This window comes from Phymastichus coffea, unplaced genomic scaffold, assembly GCF_024137745.1.
Source record: "Phymastichus coffea isolate CEN01 unplaced genomic scaffold, Cenicafe_Pcof_1.1 PCOF00070, whole genome shotgun sequence".
NCBI lineage: Eukaryota > Metazoa > Arthropoda > Insecta > Hymenoptera > Eulophidae > Phymastichus > Phymastichus coffea.
Genome location: NW_026706881.1, coordinates 793,729 through 813,380, shown reverse-complemented (window position 1 = coordinate 813,380; position 19,652 = coordinate 793,729). Strand labels below are relative to the sequence as shown.

General features: G+C 41.9%; 1 protein-coding gene across 4 annotated transcripts in view; it reads right to left on the bottom strand.

The window, feature by feature from the left end:
* LOC131667731 (GATA-binding factor A-like) overlaps positions 1–17,331 on the bottom strand; it is a 42,716-nt gene extending 25,385 nt beyond the window's left edge. For 3 of the 4 annotated variants that reach the window (XM_058941381.1, XM_058941383.1, XM_058941384.1), the window contains exons 1-2: positions 16,678–17,331; positions 8,845–8,898 (exon numbers count right to left, since the gene is read on the bottom strand). The gene's annotated coding sequence lies outside the window, so the exon portion shown is untranslated. The remainder of the gene's footprint in view (positions 1–8,844; positions 8,899–16,677) is intronic. The other variant, XM_058941382.1, reaches the window with a different exon arrangement.
* Positions 17,332–19,652: the final 2,321 nt, after the last annotated feature.

Below are 19,652 nucleotides of genomic sequence, written 5' to 3'. Positions count from 1 at the left end.
GCTTATCGGCTCCTGAATTATTCGCAATATGTCAATTACAACTTAATTTATAGGCCTCAACAGACTTAATTTATTCTGTTGACATTATGAAAATGCTGTCATGATAAATCGCCCGTCAATTGCATCACGATCACTTGGGGCCACTGAAAAATGAAAATTTCACGCCGATTGAATAATTTACACCTCCGTTTCTCGCACCTACATCTTCATCAAAGCGATACACTGTACAATTTATTAAGTTCCTGTCAATATCGTACGCGCACGGCTTTCGGTGTTGCTCGGAATCGATGAGTGCTTGTGGGACTCGCGAATTCGACCTGATGCAACAACTCACGCGTAACACTTTTTCTTGTAATTAGACATTTCTTAGATTTAAATTAAGTTTTATTGCAACACGTCATTATATTTGAAGCACAATCATCTTTTTCCGAAAGATCGAAGAGAGTGTTAAGAAACCATTTATATGCAATAAGGTGTCTGCTATAAATTTACGATAGTTATCGTACTCTACACTTTGGAATTCGCGAGCTGTGTACCTCGACGTTCACGACGCAAGTTAGTCGGCTATATTTACGCTTTTTTTTCATTTTGTCAATGTAATTTTTTAAGTTTCGTCGACTCTTATGAGCATGTCGAAAGTCAAGGTGCGTGACGTTGATTATACATCCCATAAAACGAAGCTCAAAACGCACTGTATGAAATATTGGTGCAAAACGACTGATAATTATTGATATCCGAAATGGTCATGGAGACTTGTCGATAAGTGGCTAAAAAGCGATCTCCACTCAAATTAAAACTGCTAAAACGGCATAATTACGTACAATTGCAATTTTGATTTTCGAATGTGCCCAGCAGTTTGCAATAGCGCCTGTCTGCCTCTTTCTTCCTTTCGCTCGGCGGCAAGCGGCGCAATTAGCGACTCGCAATAATTCAAACGGGTTCAATTAAAAGGCCTGTGCCGCGCGGCGGCAGCAGCTGCAACTCACCAGCGGTGAAAGAGAGAGAGAGAGAGAGAGGGAGAGGAGAACAAGTCTATATGAAAACTATTAAAAGCTCGCACTTTCGACCGGTAATTAACCCCGTTGCGCGCGCGGAAGAGCCACGGTTTTCGCGCGGTTGCAATCCAATCACCGATGGCTTTCAGCTCGAGCGCCGATCGCTGGCCCGCCCAATCAACTAATTGTCGATTAGTGAGATAGTTTTCCGCTCGCCTTCTTTTCCTAATTCTTTTCCAGCTAAGCTCCAGCTAGTCCGGTCGAAGTCGCCGAGTCGTTATTTTTTAATGAAGCCCTCGCGTCCAGTCAATTGGTTGATCTATAATATTAATTGGTCAGCTCAGTGATAAATAAGTAATTGTTGCATAAGGCCTGACTAATTATCAGCAGATTATTAGTTAATTGCCTTCTTTGCATGCGCAAATGCTGCCAGCCAAGAGTCTTAAAAAAGGCCATTGAAGTGCAGCACTCGAACCGATAGGCCGCCGCGAATTGCGTCAGGCACTTTATAGATGCAACGATAATCGTGTCCTCGGCAGATTCGTCCGAGACTGCTGTCGCGTCTAGCCCAAGTTTTAAGGAGCGCACGCGCGGAGACAAGGCAGCGCATTTGCCCGCGCGCGACTGGGATCCGTTATAGGATCGGGCTAAAACCGAAGAACTCGAGAGTCTCGCCAGGCTCTTTCTTAATTAATTAACGCGATCTCTCTCTCTCTCTCTCTCTCTCTCTCTCTCTTACAGGCGCGCGCGCGAGGCGCGAACTCTTTTCCCCTCTGCTGGGAATGATTCACAGCGCAATGCGCGCGCAGCAGATACACATACACGCGGCAAGCGGCAAGGATAGCTCTTTCGCGAAGATCGTTCACCTGCCGCGCTTATGCGCGATCGCGCCTCGTCTAGACATTTACATTTTACACGTAACGCGCTCGCTCTCCCTGCAAGCGCATCTGCCATTCTTGCCAACCGATGCCGTGAGACTCGCGCTCATCGCGAGGATTCTGCTCTTTTCTTTTTCACTCTGGATTTTTCGTGTCGCTCGCTGCGACCAAGCAGCTCTCTCGCGGCCAGATTATGAACAAACTGCAATAGTGCTTTCGATCACATCCGTTGTTTATCGTGATAATCAAAGCGTACTATTTGCATTTCACATAACAACAAGCTTTCCAGTGTCCACAATGCTGAAGTAAGATATGAGTTATTCACAGTCGTTGTGCTATTAAACGCTCGTATTTACAAGCTTTCAGCCTAAATTTTGATTGATTATCGATACCACGATTGGCCGTCTTAGTCTTCAACTGCCGCACGTTTGTCGTCGATCAACTGCGCTGCCGTTTATTATTGCACTTGCAATAAATTCTGAAATATACGGATTTGTTCCAGTCGAGGAGTAAACATCTCGTAAACTATTAGCACGCGCCAGCTATTTCAGAACTTTCATGGCCAAAGTTACGTTGGTCGTATCAAGTTGAATTAACGAGGTGTGTAGTCGAGCATCTTAAAACGGCCCACGACAAATGCCACATGAATAGCCGACTGCGTACAGGCGCTCCTCGTGTACTGTGTATTTACGCAGCGTGAAAATATTAGCGAACAAATGAAGATGCGAACGAGCGTAGCGCAGCGCGGCGAAGGTGTTTGCATTGGCCTAGTGCTTACAAAATTAATTACTTGTCGAGGATCGGCTGCATTACTGAAGCCAGTAACGGGTCTCTCTGCGCGCAGATCGCGGCTCGATTGCCGTATATATGGGGACGCGCAACGCAGGTGAAACAGCTCGATTTCAACTGTGCACCAGAGCAGCGGGTTAAACTTGCGCGCGCGCGAATCCCCGCGAACAGCGGAGAGAACGAGAGAGAGAGTTTGAGAGAGAGGAGACTGTGTGTTGTAGTACAGTGTAAGATTTCTGATGCGATGCCCGGCTGGAATGCATGCACAGCTGCCGATCTTTAGTTGTGCGTGCGCACCTCGTTCCTGCTTTTTTCTCACTATTCTATTTCTTTCTCATTTGTCTGTAAATGTTATGGAATGATTCGCAGTTAGGTGCCTTCCTTGCTTTTCATTCGAACGCACACTCGAAAAGTAAAAATAGAGAGAGTGAAAAGGCTAACGAGACATGTCCAATAAATACAGATTATAGTTATTTGCATTACAAAATTAAGTAGTTCTGTCGAACTTTATCGAGCTCCAGTAATAAAATACAACATTAGCAAATTGAATCTACTTATTCCTTCGACCATTAAAATAAAGTATGATGTGGATTAAATATTTTATAATCTAATTAATTGAATTATCAACTGGTCTACTTGACATTTTGACGGAAATTCTCTAAAGCCCTTTCAAATCTGCCTTCATCTGATTTGTATAAAATCAAGCGAATGTAGCTCGCGATAATGCGCAGCAATTTATAGATTGCTGGTATTTCATTGACTCTTGAATAAATTGAAAAACGTTTTACGGTCAGCTGAAATCGATAATATGCGCGAAAGTGCGAGTGGCAATGCCGTATTGAGAATTGATAAGGCGAGGGTAACAGGTCAAAAAGAATTAGCAGAGTCGCGTGGCCGTGGTAACGGTCGATAATCGACCGTAAATCTGATCTATAGATCGTGTCGACTGTCGAGACGTTCAGTCACGCACATGCGCGTGTGCATATACCTATACACCTTGCCAGCATTGCCGTTCCGTTCCGTTCGGTTCGCGTTACCATTGCCGAACACGCGCGCGCGCGCGCGCGTGTGTGTGTTATAAGATTCCAAAGGTTGCAGTCGACATTATATATCTACTTTCGGCTTCCTCATTAGTATTTCAGCAGATACGGCTGCGAGAAAAAAGCCGGTGGAATAAATTTACGGTAGCAACTTCTTTACGACACATTTTTCAAAATCTTAAGTGCTTTAAAAATTATGATTGACTTTTTATCGGCGTTTTATTAATTTATCACAGCTGCTTTTCTCGTGCAATTTCGTACGTACACTAATATATCAGTTAAAATCATTTACTCGTGTATTTATATATAAATCACACGAGCTATTTGAAACGGAATTTTCATTGGACGTGAAAATCTACGTAAACAACTCATATTTGCAAGATGATAGATGAGAATTTTTTAATATATTTAACTATACTGAAGCCTTTTGATCTTAAAATACATTAGTTTGCAAATGTGGAGATTTCAACTGACTTGATTTTAATGTCATCCCCAGTAAGCGTTGAAAAAGGCGGCAGGTTGATTGTCTTTCGATTAATTTGTTCAGCAATGAACTTGCAAAAATCAGCCAACTGCAACACGGAATAGTACAACAAAACGACTGATAATACAAATTTCATTCTGGTTACATAATTTAATTTTGAAGATGCGTGCTGATTAGCATTGAGAAAACATAAAGCAGGACCGTAAGATTATATCCGAAGCAGTAACATTTTTTTGAAAGTCCTCCGTGTACATGGCTACTAATGAGTACATAAATTCACAAAGCAAGTTCTTCTCTACCGATGGAAGAAAAAAAAACGATTGATCAATATATTAGTGTTGCCGGAATGATTTTGAGTATTATTTAGCTGAATTATCTGTCGCGTATAACAATTAATTGAGCTGAATAACGATCATGAGCTTGGTCAAAAGCTGAAATCTCGAGGTATAATCGGCTGTAACAGAACATTGCATCTGATTTAATTCCAGCGTATAATCATGGTCAGATAAAAAAAGTCAGACACAAATACACAAGTCGGTTTCGTAAAGAGTTGGTGGAGCGGAGAGAGAGAGAGAGAGAGAAAGCAATATATCAACTAGGTAAGCATTCTATCCGCGAGTGCTCTTTATCCGCGCTCGCTCGGTCGCGTACGTGGGCGCATCTCAGTCCGCGCCACTTCAGCTCGGAAAGGTGTTGATATAATTTACTGCCGCTCGGGCGCCGTCGTCGTCCAGAGAGAGAGAGAGAGAGAGAGAGAGCGAGAGAGGGAGGGAGGGAGGGAGGAGAGGGGAGAGTGCATTACTGGACAAATGGGCTCTAAAGTGCTCGCAATGATTTACAGCTAAGGCACACAAACGACGCACGACGACTGATAGGTGGAAAAGCGCGGACGCACGCAGGTTAGCGCAATCGTGCGCAACACCCCACTTTTATACGACTCCGCGCCCATAGGCCACGGAAAATCTACATTTTTCAGTTTGCTCTGCGCCCGCTCTCAATTACGTAGACAATGAAAGCTGTCAACTCCATTGAAATTATTCTGACAAACGACCGCTATCGGTCAGACTACAAATCTCCCTCTAGACTTTTATTCCGATGCTTCTTCGGGCAATCAACTACTCGCCATCCAATTATCCTTCATATTCGGCCACCCGATAAATGGTAGTTTACGCATCCATCGATGGCCAAGTACTTCTTGTGACAGTGCCCCGTAAGAGATATCAATAAAGCTAGCGAGCCCATCCTCTTAATAATACTCAAGCAGATCTCGCGGCACGCGGCCTTATGTGAATTCCTGAAAGTTGGCGTGTAGTGCGGGAATTCGCTTGCGTGCTCGCCGATCAATGAATCTACGGACGATTAAGCGCTTACCAGAGTTTTGCCATCCCCCCCCCCCTACATACACACTCCTTAGTCTAACCCTCGATCTTCTTACGTAGCGGCATTTCGCGCCGTGCCGTATTGACTTCAAGTCCAAACGATTCCAGAAATAACTGTCGGCGTATAGTACCACTGCTCACTTTTTTCTCTCATTTTGATGCTTTATAGTACGCCAATATGAAAACTACGTCGTGTGACTAAAGTTACATTAAGTATTAATTATATATACAATAAAATAGTTGGATGCTCGTTGTCTGTAAAATTACGTAAATTCAGAACAATCTTGGTAATCCGTTGAGCTCACGAAGCGTTCATAATTAATACGTGATTGTCGAGATCTGGATTAGTTTTGTTAGAGAGTGGACTTGCGTGAGAGTTGAAAGCAGAGCTCCGAAAAAAGCAAGCAAGAAGGCAAGAAGAAAAAAAACGAGAGAAAGGAGCCGGGTGCGGCAAAACCGAGAGATTATCCAGGCGCTGAAGCAGCCGGCGCGTATTACGCCTGGCGTGTAAAGACGCGGAGTTGTGCAGGCATAAAGTTAAAGATCATGTCATGGGAGCCAGTGAGGCGCGAGTAAAGTTTTCTTTCGCTCTGCGCGCCCAGCAAAATTGTCTCTCTCGTTATATTACCGATAGTGACATTTGAAAAAATTCAGGGGGACGCACACACTCAATGTGAGACATCCGCGAGTCGTAAGAATGTTTTCTCTCTCGACGGCGCGGCGAGAACGGATTGCGCCTTTCTAAGCTGCGTGGATTCTCGGTCTTCTTTCTCGTCGCTCGCTAGCGCGCAGACAGGGTAGGAAAAGATCGAGATCGTTATCGGGCGCGGGGCAACTCAATCGGATGGCCATCGAACATCGATCGCGTGGGCGACACTGCTATAGCGGCCTTCGCTCCGAACACGACTCTCTGACTCTCTCTCTCTCTCTCTCTCTCTCTCTCTCTCTCTCTCTCTCTCTCTCTCTCTCTCTCTCTCTCTCTATAGCTGGCCGAGTCACTTAGCTTCCTGTACCTTTCCAACTGTACGAATGACGACGCCCTTGCAAACAATCGCGACAATCTCACCTGCACTCGTTTCCAATTTTTATTTGTGGACGATCGCATAAGCGAATATATGTAAATATTCAGTGCGTCCGTGTGAATTGAGCGTTTTTCGAGGAAATAAAAAGACGCAAATAATTTGATAAAGTCCGACGGATTCAATGAACCGCGAAGTGAGCAGCGATGTGTAAAAGTTGACGCGCGTGGCAGTGCCGCAGTGCGCGCAACGATTCATAGATTGCTGCACTGAAAATGATGAAAAAAGAGCGAGCAAATGAATTGGATCGATATGCGGAGAAAAGCACGTTGCTTAGAAGAAGGACGAAGCCCGCTTGACGGCACATCATGACTAATTTTACTCAGTTTGCGTGTATCGGGTATATATAAAGTGGAAACTGCTTTGGCGCGGGCCATAAAAAGTCGGTCCACTCTCGGCCGCAAATGCTCGGTCCTTCTTTCGGGATTCTCGGGTTTCAATCAACACCCGCCAGGCGCTGTTGCGGTCCTCTCGGTTGACTTAATATCTTCATAAATAAATAATTTATCATCAATTAATTTGGCCCGAGAGAGCTACCAAGTAAAGTGCCAGGGCAGGCAGCTACGGAGAGTCGGCGTGCGCGGATGAGCATTGGACTGTCGACGAAAACCAACAGCTACATAATATATAGCAGCTAACGCGCGAATATAATGCGCGCGCGCGCGCGTCACCTCATCGCTATTTCCCGAGTCGGCCAATGATGATGGCGCGCGCGGGAGAGAGCGCCCGACGACCGCGACGACCACACTCGCAGTGCGCGCGCGTCTGTGTATTCTCGACTCTCGCGCCTCCCTATTTTGGTTTGTAAATGAAGGACATTAATTTGCCGTAGCCACGAGAAGCACACTCGCAGAGCAACACTTGGTCAAAGACACAGGCTGAAGAAAGAGCGCGCGAGAGAGGCGCGCGGGCAGAGGCGAAATTACAAGCGACACGTTCCTCTCTTCTCGACGGACCTTGATACATCGGCGTTCGTTGCCACCGTTGCCCCCGTTGCCCCGTCGACTTGGATTCTCTTCCACTCGCTCCTGCTAATCATTCGCCCGTCGGTTGCATCGCTCGAGCCTTCTACAAATTACCCAACTATTTTACCGCAGTCTGAAACCCGCAAAGGAGTTTACTTATCGAGGGCACGTCGACGCATCTGCGCCTACGTCTGGCAGCGAGCCTCTCCAAGACCCGTTTCCCGTACGTCCAGTCGGCCAGTCGGCAAGATCGGCGCGTGTCCCGAGTGTCCAGCGCAGAGGCACATTAAAATCAAATCAGACTGGTCGGCTGGCTCGCGACTAATTTCCAATCGATTTAACTGTAAATGCCGCGAGGGCAGTCGCGCGCGGGCCGTGCCCGCCGACAGGCTCTTCGCTCGTTAGCCGTAATGTAGCGTCTCCGGCGGCGCGGAGGTGCCAGCCGTGCCTCGCGGCTATCCGTCCGAAGATCTCGGCGGCTCAGATCTAGCGATCCGATCAGCGGCGGCGGCGGCGGCGCTCAGGAAGATCGCTTTCCGGGATCGTGTTCCGGCGACGACCTCGTCTCTGAGCTCGTTTCGTCAATGGGTCTGGCTCGCCGAGCGAGGAGAAAAAAACACGCGCACACGGAGAACCGAACGAGCTAGCTCGTAGTAGGAATTCGCTGTAGTCTCATCCGAATTCCTGGTAATTTCGAGAAAGAGAGAGTCAGCCGGGCTCTCGTGAATGAACTCTGCGCACGAGCGTGAATGGAGCAAGGTCACGAGGATGCGCGCGTACGCCAGACGGACAGGTTTTCGATTTTGGAACCGACTGCACGGCCACGGGCGAACTCTGGGGGTGCAACCGAAGCATACCTGAGTTACGGATTCCGAATCGTTAACGCTTCCGTTAAAAACTCGTTAGCGACGCCAGCAGTAACTGCTCCCTCCAGCTTAAGTGCTCTCCCACAATTTTCCGACTGCTCGCTCGAATAGGCGTATAATGCTCCTAAGTAAGCTCCCCGTAAAACCTTCTTTCGTTCCTGATCTTTCGAGATCATCCTTTTCTTGACATTACTCAATTTGCTCGATAAACATTCCCCTTATTGTCTGACTACGACCAACGATGCTTTATTCTACAGCGATACAATCGTCAAAGAAAAATATTACATCGTCGTAGGACAAACAGCTAATGGCACAATGTATGATTTTCCAAACATATATAAATAGACATAGAAATCTTGAAATGCTCACCATCGTCTGTCGATGATTGCAATGCCCCACCTTAATAGGAAACTCGGAAATTATCTGAAACATGAAAATACACGAAAAATGAAACTATGTCTGATCGTCATACACGGAAATGAGAATAGCTCGTTCTACTTTCTAGTCTGCACTATTAGTAATGATTGAAAGAGGTTGACAAACAAGTTGAGCGAAACGTTGGATAAATAGCTCTATAGTGTTTATGTTTCTATCTTAAGGGTTGAGCAATGTAATCTCGGTATTATGGAAAGCCCAGGTACGCATTCGACGGATCTACGGACACTTGGAAATTGAGCAGAATAGAAGAGCGAAAGTGAAAGAACCGGTGAAAGATGCGATTGTGATAGAAACTGAGTGGGATTGAGCAATCAGAATTGAAAAAGAGCGTCGGCTGCGAGTCGAAATAAAGAGAGGCAACATGAAGAAATCCGATAAAAAGGAAGGAAAAGGAGAAGAAGAGGAGTAGAGAGGCGCAGGGAGATGGTATGGAGCGAGAGCGCGACATCGTGAAATGGAGAAGGAGCCAGAAGGGGAGAGGGCAAGGTGCTCAGCCGTATAAGCCCGTGAAATGGAGTCGGCCTCTTTGGGCTGGAGAGACAAGACGCCTGGCGACAACTAATTAGGCCTAAAAACCCGCGCGCCTGCCAGAGATCGCCTCCCTTCGCCGTGCTGTGTCTCTTTTCTCTCGTTCTCTGTCTCTGATGCCATGCACCGCTCTGCCGACGTCAACAGGCTTTCCTCGTATCCCTCCTGCTCTCTCGATCTACCTCTTTCCAACATCAAACTCCCGTATCTGCTTCAACTCTCTTTTTTTCATTTTACCGTGCGCTTCACATTTTTTTCCAGTCGCTTCTATGCATGCCCTCATACCGGCTACACGCCACACGCAACGACAAATTCTTTGATTTGCTCTCTACTTTACTCGCTTTTCTTCAATTTAGAAATTTTAACTCTAGATATTTTTTCTTCATTTGACAAATATCACTTTTAAAATCAAAATCGATTTTTTGGTTCTTAGTCATTTTCAATACAACTTATTGGATCTTTTTATATTGACACTACCCTTACTTAAGTTTAGTAACTTGCTACTTGAGAACCAACGCGATGCTGTCGCGCGACACACAATACAAAGAACGAAATTATTTCTCTCCCGCGTTGGCTGTTTGTCACATTATAAAAATTGTGTGGTCATTAAGCGTTGATATATAGAACGTTTCGATAAGACGCGCGAGAAAATAATTTCAACCACGAGACTAAAATTATTTTGTCGCATGTGCGCGGAATGAGATTTGACGCCGGCTCGATTTATTCAAGTTGAGGGCCCGCGCAAGGAGTGTCGAATAATCATTGGTAATCGGTGTTTCGGAGAAAATTATGCTGTTGTCATTTAGCAGCAGGATTGATGAAAAGCATTGCTATGTTACACTGCGCGATATTTATTTGTGTTTGCGGGAAAGTCGGTCAACGAATGAGCTTGACTGTGTGAAGTTTTCAAGGCACAAGAGAAGAAAAAAACTAGCGGCTGTTTTATCAGCGCCCAAGCGATAAGTTATCAGCTCATTTTAGAGCGATTACTTCATTTCCGCTTAAAAGCATGGAAGCATCCCTTGTCACCTGTTTTTATCTATTTCGTGTTCCTTAAACGAATTTACTTACACACTTTAGCATACTTTGCTTCACGGATCCGGAACGTATACACAGCATTTTTAATTGTGCAGACAATCTTTCTCGAAGCCTTTGTCTTCAAGTTCTTTTTCGATCCAATAAGCTATGAACGTTAAAACGAATTGACGGAAAAATATACGTAGGGGAAAATTAATAATAAAAAAGCACTTTGAGGAACATCGATGTGGGGTTTGCAGCTCGCATATTAGCGTACACGTAGGGTTCGCTGTAAGTATATAAAGCGGGCTCGACACATGTCGCATAGCTTAGCACGCGCGTTCGAATGCCGACGGCTCGAGCGGAACAGCGAGTAGTCGGCGATAAGCGACCGGCTGATATCGCCGAAGAGTCAGAGCCTCGGTCATGATATGAATACTTACGCGCGGCGCAGACTATTGTCTATGCAGTTTGGAGCGTTCATGCTCGTTGTTTTACGAGCAATTGGTATTGTTTCGCTTGTCCCGCGCTATCTCTCCACGCGACACGTTTGTTATATCAATGAGAACTATTTTCCGAGACTCTATCCACAATCAATGGCGCGAACCTTTGTACATTGTTCCCACGAACGACTTTTCACCATCCTGTCTTTTATCCATCCCTTGAAGATCCTCCTGGCAAAAACTTTTCTCAAATCATCGAATCAAATCAATTTATACATGTGTTCTTTGAACTTGAAAAACCTATTTTCCTGTATCGTTTCAATAACCAATTCCCAAGCTTATTCGATATCTATCAATTGACCAATTAATTTTATCTGATACATCCATCAGCATTGGTGTAATAACGTTACTGTCATTACCATATGTTGAAGTTTTTTCTAGCAACCTAGGTTCTATAATAGATTTAAAGAATGATGAAGACCTACAACATCAAGGTGTTTTTTAAAGAAAATTTAAAAGTAAAATTTCGAATAAATTTGTAATTTGTACTTGACTTCAAAGAATAACCCAACCAAATTAATAGAATGAAGTGAATTTTCTACCGACAAATGTAAATTTATGCGTAATACGATAAGAATATATAGCTAACAGCTGAAGAACAACATTGCTGATGAGTTTCGTATTCACGCTTTTATATTCTAGTACCTAACATGGTATTACCAATAAATTTCGCCAAAATCAATTGAATAACTCAAATGTATTTAATCAATTATAAAATACCAGTAGCTCGTCAGCCAAATGAAGAGTTAATAAACGTTATTTCATGAAAATTATGGTACCGCACATACCAACGGAATAATTTACTCATCATCGTAACTTCACTAGAATTCACAGATATTTGTCATCATCTTTTTATACTTGACTGCATGTTTATAAAACAAATGTTAAATCATATTCATATACTTAATATTATTTTTATCGAGTAAACTAACTTTTTTTCACATATACATCTGTTTACTGTTTGTTAGAAAATAAAAGTTTTCAGAATATTACATCAAACATTCAGAAAATGCCGAGTCGAAAATGCCTCGCTTGCTATGGATTTTCACATTATTTAAACTCATAAAGTCCAACTCATCTAGTCACAAAACATATTATGATTTTAAGCGTTTTCAGAACGAAACTCGTTTAGTCGTGAACGTGGAACTTGGCGTCGCACTAATTCACAGACATGGGGGTTCCATTTACGCACAAATAATCAGAATCTAGCGAGGAACGCTTATCTGCGCTGAACTTTTCAGTGCGGGAAACGGCTGTTTAGATAACGACGCTGCGTATGTACAACGAAGTACTCTACCGCAAAAAAAGGAACAAAACAACGAGAAACGATATGACGGTGCCCGCGTTGATCCCGAAATTTTCAAAATTGTTAAAATCATATTGCGTGTTACATATAATAACAGACAATGAAATCCAGAATTAATAAATAAGGGTTTTTTAACGTCGTTAGGAGATGAACTTGCCTAGCCTTTTTCTGCAATAAAAATCGTTTTTTCTAAAGTTAGCATTTGGCTGTTTATAACTTTTATCTGAAAAAGAAAACCGCGATGAACTTAATATTTTACATTATATTATATTCATTGAAGAAGCAATATTTCATCGTGTCGCAGGAACATTGTTCTTTGAGCCAAAATTCTTGCAACAAGTTTTCTTTATCGCAACAAGATTCGACTTGCTACAAGATGACGTCCCACTATTCGAAGTAAAAATTCTTTTCCGTCAATATTGATTTGTCAAGCGGATTATTTTCTAAGTCTAAAGATTACAATATCAATAACAATTATGTAATAAATCATACGTATATAAACTCCTGCAAATGTAATCGTAGAGAATTTATAATTATATATTAATTGTATAACTTTCATGCCAGGTGCCCAAGTGGCGGTTCTAAAAATTTGTTCTTGATGAATTAATAACGCTTAGTATCAGCGCAAATGACAACTAACAGTAGATGTATTGACAGAAAGTATAGTTGTTTTTTTTTGTGAAAAAAAGTTTTTAATATGGAACTCATCCGATTTTAGTGAACAGCTGCTACTGAAACAAGCGTGCTCTTTTTAAAATGAAATTTTACTGGAATTGTGTAGAAAAGACGCTCAGTGAAAATTATATTTCGAGCTGTGCCTGTATTAAGCGACAGTGTTGGAATAAAAAGCAAGCAGCTCTGGAAGGCAGCGGGCAATGATTTGATCATGTGAAAGCCAAGCGACTGATGTGGGCAAGTATCGCAATGAACACGTCGCGGCAACGGTGCGAAGCTTTCGTCAGTCCGCGTGTCTTCGCGTGCGGCCAGGTCGTTACTCGGATGTGCATGACGTGCCGCGCTCGCGATGTTTATCAAGGCGCTCGAAAAAAAAAAAAAAAAAAAAAAAAACTTTCCACCCCAAGCAAAAACAACTCAGACCTTAATGCACTTTCGGCCGAGCTAGCATTTCCCACGTCGACCGACTTATCGAAGATTTATCGCTCATAGCGCGCTTCGTGTCTCTACGAGTACTATACACTTGCCGCGGCTCATTCGCACGCTCGCTCACTCTTCTCGTCTCAGACAGCTGCGTTTATTTTACTTTTCTTATCCGCCATTGTTATTTTATTTATGCGGAGCGAAGCTATACATTTCATGGAAATAGTTTCTTTGATTTTGTAGAAATGAAAGAAACTCTTGCGGCGTATGCGCAGATCGAGCTACAATCGGAGTGACTTATGTTATACTACAATACCCGTTGCTCGATGAGGTTTTCCGATGTGCCTGTTCCTTGTCTTCAGATTTTGAACTTACACGTGCTACGGTGGCACAGCACTGTGGTGTTACGTTCGTGTTAGCGAACGGTGACAGTTCCAATGCACCATCCGATTCGCCGTCTTTTACTCTATCAAAAGCATTCACTAGAAATCAATTGGCGTGCAAATAATCAAAAGTCTACCCCAATGACTTTCATCGTAATAATGAATTACAAACAAACATTGCAATGATGTTTTTTTATGCTCCAGTTTTGAATTTATATGTCTAATCAAAGAGAAATCTCGATAGTTGACTAAAGCCAATTTATTTATTTCAGTTATCAAAACAAAAATATCAGTATTTTGTTTTTGAGAATCAATTTTATACATAACTTTGACATTGGTGTCTAGTACTAATTAGCTGGTACTACTAAAAATTTGAGAAATATTAATGTTGTAAGTGCTTTACATGTCGCACGCATGATTGAGATACACGAAAATGCTCCTGTCTGAACAATTTGATTTGAGGTACTGTGTGCTCGCATACACGGAGAAAGAAGGGTTACTTCGGTGTATTCTAGTGCTTGGTCTAGATATCCTTAAATCAATTGTGCAACGCCTCGTTTTAAAGACACTTTTGTAAGCTAACCTGATACGTTAATCAACGCGTTCTGCATCAAAAGTTACAATAGTTGAATTCAAAAATAATTATAGCAAATCATTGTGTTGCATTTTATTGTCATACAGTAATTGGAAAAATATACCGTGACAGTCAATCGATAGACAAGATTAATTCCGCTTTGGAAAAACTGGGCTTTGCACATTGCAGATTATTAAAATTTGACAATTAATTATTCGATATATAATTGCACACTGATTAGCCCTGTCTTTCAAGCCAGTTATTTCCTTTCGCCCGTATGTGTTAGTATCAGAGAATAATCGTAAAGATACACCTAAATATACTGAACGCAACAGTTCCGACGGACTTTTATTATTTTAACGTTCCACATGTTTTGTCAGATTACACGTTTAAATAACGTAATTATCAAAGATCAAAATCAAAGCTTAGATGAGATAGTACATACGATTCGTAGATTCGTGCACTTCGTAAACATCTCACTGATAATGAAAATGTTTGTTTTGTTGATTAGTAAATCGATTGGCAAAGGAAAACAAAACAAAGATAATAAATTTGACAGTTAGTTCACACGGGTGTTTCCATATTTTTCTTTTTGCGAAAATCGAGCGTACAAAAATGAGATGGTCATTGATCCCAGAAATAATGAACTTCGTATGTTTGATACAAGCGTCGAGGGTGCCGAGGGCATGGTAATATCTAATTCTAACTTTTTAATATTTTATTCGTTTATTGTATAAGCGCGAATCTACACAAGCGTCAATGTTTGTTAAAATTACTGGTTTGACTGGTTAAAAATACGATGACAAGTAAAAATCCTTCGATTTGAGCCGATGACGACGTCATTCAGTATCAACATAATATCTGCTCGATAGAAAACCATGCATAATTCCCTTGTCGATTATCAGTACAAACTATTGTGCGGCTCATAAAAGAGCCCATCATAAAAGCTCCTCGGTATAGAAGAATTTTCACGTATTGTGGTACGTAAGTTGAACGCTATGGGACTATCCTCAGCTTGCAGATTTATCGCTGACAAGAGGCGGCGATTTTACCTTAATATTGCGCCGCCGGTGCTACACTCTCGGCCGACGTGATACTCTCTCATGCAGCGCGGCTTGCCATCGTGAAAGCTCTCGTTATATTTATTAGACGATTACCGCTCCAATAAATCAATCAGTTGAGCAATTTTTTTTCGCATGGCGAAGTGATTTAAAAGCCCCTGCAGTCTATCGATTATTTTTTCTTTGCATAAATATGCGAGAATAATAATTGCGCAAAGCCCTGCGGCGGCCCAGCCGGCGCACGCGCGCACACGCGCGTTTCCCGTAGATTCAAATTGGAGCAGCTCCATTTCAATAGGGACTTTGCTAATCTTGCGAAAGTTATTCGATGAATAAGCAATCGCCGCCGCCGCCGCGCCACGGCGAATTCATTATTCGCGAAAACATAAGTAGCCTACTTTGATATACTCGCAAAGCAGCCTCATTTTCATAAAGTAGCTGCAAAATGCATACCTCCGATATTCATTCTTTCCACCACTCATGGAATGGAATTTTTCGAATTTCGTTAAAAGCAACATCCCATCCAACATCTTTCACATTCCATCGATATATTAGCTCTTTTCATTCTCAAAGACAACTATAATGGCAGAATGTACAAAATGGCAAAAAGAATTTCTTTATAGAAATAATGTTAATGGCTCATCTCGCGTCATATAGTCTTTCACTTTAACTTTGACTTTCCGAGCCGACTAGTCAGGAGCTGGTCGGTTTCCTGTAATAACGCTTATGAGACCAAATAAATTTTAATAGCAAACGCGAGAAGTACGGAATCATCCTCATTATGGGATTTCATAAATAACCCGTCAACGGCTCTTTTAGCATCCTCGGTTAATTTTTAAAAAATTCCTTTTAACGCTTCTCCATCGTTAAAGGCCTCTAATTGTAAGTGAAAACAGTTGTCTACAAATAAGAAAATTTTCAATTTAAAATCTTGCAATTAAGTTAATACAGCGCTTTCTGCTATGAGTGGCAAATCGATTTACAACTGAGGCTGTGGTATAGGATTTCATAGAAAAGCAAAAGAATAATAACTTGATAAACGAGATATATAGCTACGCTCTGAAATAGCAATACAGACCGTAAGGGTATTATAGTACGGGGAAAAAGAACCGATTTCATCAAAGTTATCGTCAGTATGTGATTTCGAGTTGTCAAGGTGTAAATGGAAGAGGAGGTGCTTGGCGTGTACGCCGCGCTAGAACGTGCGTCGCGCCTGCAAGCGGCGTCGGCGCACGTGCATAATGTCATAGATACGTATGCGCACGCGGAGACACTTATACAATGTAATACTCACGCATAATCAACGTTGGCTCAGTATGCTTTGTGCTCCGGTTAAAATGGCGAGCAGTGGTCCAAATAAGTCTTGCACTACGTTAGTCAGCCTTTGAACAATCGTTGCACTGGCGTCATAATAGAGCTTGCCGAATCCTGCCGGTGTGCAACACAAAATACGACTGATTATTGTGTATACTGTGTATCAGTTTGATCCTTGATTGACGGCAAGAAGAAAAAGCAATTTTCGAATATTTGGTTCCGCTGCTTTTGCGCAGTGACACATGTGAATGCTGACAAGCCTCGAACTGACAGTTGTGTTTACAATAGCGTGTTATCGGGCAGCATTGGATGAGCGTACGCGTAATAAATAATAAAATACTATGGGTAAAGAAACACTAACACACGTTTAACACAATGATCACAAACTGTAGCACACAAAATCCATTGATTGACGTAAGGCATAAGAAGCACGTAAACAGCTGAAGGATATAGTCCATCGAGGGCACTGCTGCAGTCCAGCTCGTATTAGCATCGGGCAAAGATCAGAGAGACAATAAAAAAAGAAGAAGAGCTCGCGAAGGAGGAGAGACTGAGAAACTAAAGAGAGAGAGAGAGAGAGAGAAGCCGCCTTTGAGATAAGCGAAATCAGTGGCGCGTCCCGCGAGAGGTTAGGAACGCACAAGCAGGATCTTCGGCAATCGTGCTGCAGTCGCTGACTGCGCCGCTCCAACTGTCCTGAACACCTACCTCTCTCTCTCTCTCTCTCTCTTTCTCGCTCTCACTCGCTCTCTCTCGCGTGCTCGCACTCGCGCCGCACGGAGAAGGAGGAGGCCTGCAAAGAGGGAGAGCAGCGCTGCGCAGCGAGGGGCGGAGGGAAGGAGAGCTGTTGCTGCCCGGCCGAGAGAACGACAGAGAGCGACTTTTTCCATCGATCCTGCAGGCCACTCGAGCTATACCAGTCAGGTAAGTCGTCGAGGGCGTTCACACCTTCGTTCTGGCGTTCGCAGTCGAGCGGGCGTGCCTGCCTCCTCGCGGACACGCCCCTTCGCGCTCATTGGCCCGCCCACGGCTACACACGCCAATTATCATCACACGCCAGTTCCGTTTTTTTTTCCTCTCGCACTGCGTAGCCCGATATATATACTACATTAACCAGTCCAAAGAGGAGATCGCATTGTTGAGCGCAGTTCGATGGATAAGGAAGAAAAATGCTGCCGCGAGTAGTATGCGAGAGTCAAGTCGCGGAATTCACGGGATTAATGAGGAGCGCACACGCGCTCAAACCTTTGTTGTCTCGTCTAATCGATCATTTTGTCCGCAACGCTTACATTTTTATTTCCCCTCAAAATCCCATATTTCTCATACTCTGCTATAAGAGTCTTCGTGAAAATTCATCTGCATTGTCAGAAAACGCTTTTCTTCGGACACTCGAGAAACATATTTTACCCACTAAATAACCATTTGAGAGACACATGGGAGAGGACTTAAAGAATGAATACATTATTTTAGATATTCAGAATGAAAATCTACTCATATCGGCACAGATCTTTATATTCCTATACGTATATATAGAAAAGAAATGAGCCAATTGTAATAGATCCAATTAGGATTATAGCAAAATTCATCATCAATACATTTTAATGCTGCCTATCTGGTTTACACTCGGTAGCTCGAAATAATTTTATTTACAGAAAAGAAATTTTATAAAATGACTTACATCATAAATAATGATATAAATAAATCGAGTTATCAAAGTTGTGAAATACAAAATGGGAGTTCACTTCTTCTTTGTTATTGATTTTATACTTTGAGTTTATTTGGTTACTTTTTTTTTAATGTTTGTCGATAAAAATGCAGCATGAATCAATACAGAACTGCTTGAGTACAAAATATTCAATGAATATGTTACATTATTACAATACTGTTTTAGCGAATTGGTTAGTGTACTATATGAAGTTAACTGTAATAAAACGATATATGAATGAACAAAGGTTTTGATTTCAATAAACATGAATATACTCTAATTCTTTTTTTAGACTAGAATAGTTTTGTTTGTTCATATTTTATTGTCAACTTCTTTTAGTTTCGTTTAAAACAATAGTCAAAAATTCTAACTGGTTAACTACAGCAAATCTCGAAAATCAATAGTCACTCCTTTCTTAAAAAGTGATAGTCTGGAAAGTGAAAGCAGTTTATTCGTGATCTGATTAGCTGAAAGATAGTCACGTGATCAGCTTTTATGTGATAGTACACATGTTGTGTACGCTCATGAAAGATTACTACAGATTTTCGTGGATTATTAAACAGACCAAAAGTAGATCAGTATATTTAGCATGAATTTAATACTAACCTCAAAATAAATACCAACTGATATCTCGATAGGAAAATTAGTTCAACTTTGCTCTATTCGAAAGTGTAGCTTCCAATAAACAGAGTAGGCAATCAAACATATAAATCGATAGATTATCACTATAAAATATTGCACAGTGATTTCAGCTTTATTCAATTACGTAAAATATTAGAACATTTTTTTGGAAATGCACTAATTACAAATTTGAACGTCTACCGATCGCAAAGATACGATTATAAAACAATAATGTTTTTAAAACTTATATTATATTTTATATCGTGTTTTTGAAATTATATGGTGATTTTGCAATACAGATTTCCAGATAATAAAAACGTAAAACTTCATTGATAACATTTTTAAATGACGAGCATCGACGCAATTATAAATTTATTTACCAATAAATAATATCGTCAGTTATATCTCATATTGAATTATCAGATTATTTAATGCACACTGAACTTTTTAATTTTAAAATTCGTCAATAAAAGTTGTAATTTCTATTCGTGCATTAAAGTGAATGCGAAAAAAGACGAAAAAAAATGAGCGTGCGAAGCGCACTAGATATCAACTCTCTTTCTAGCATAATTAAAAAGATAAACTATCAGCTCCTGCATTAATCCTTCATAAATAGGTAGTACAAATCA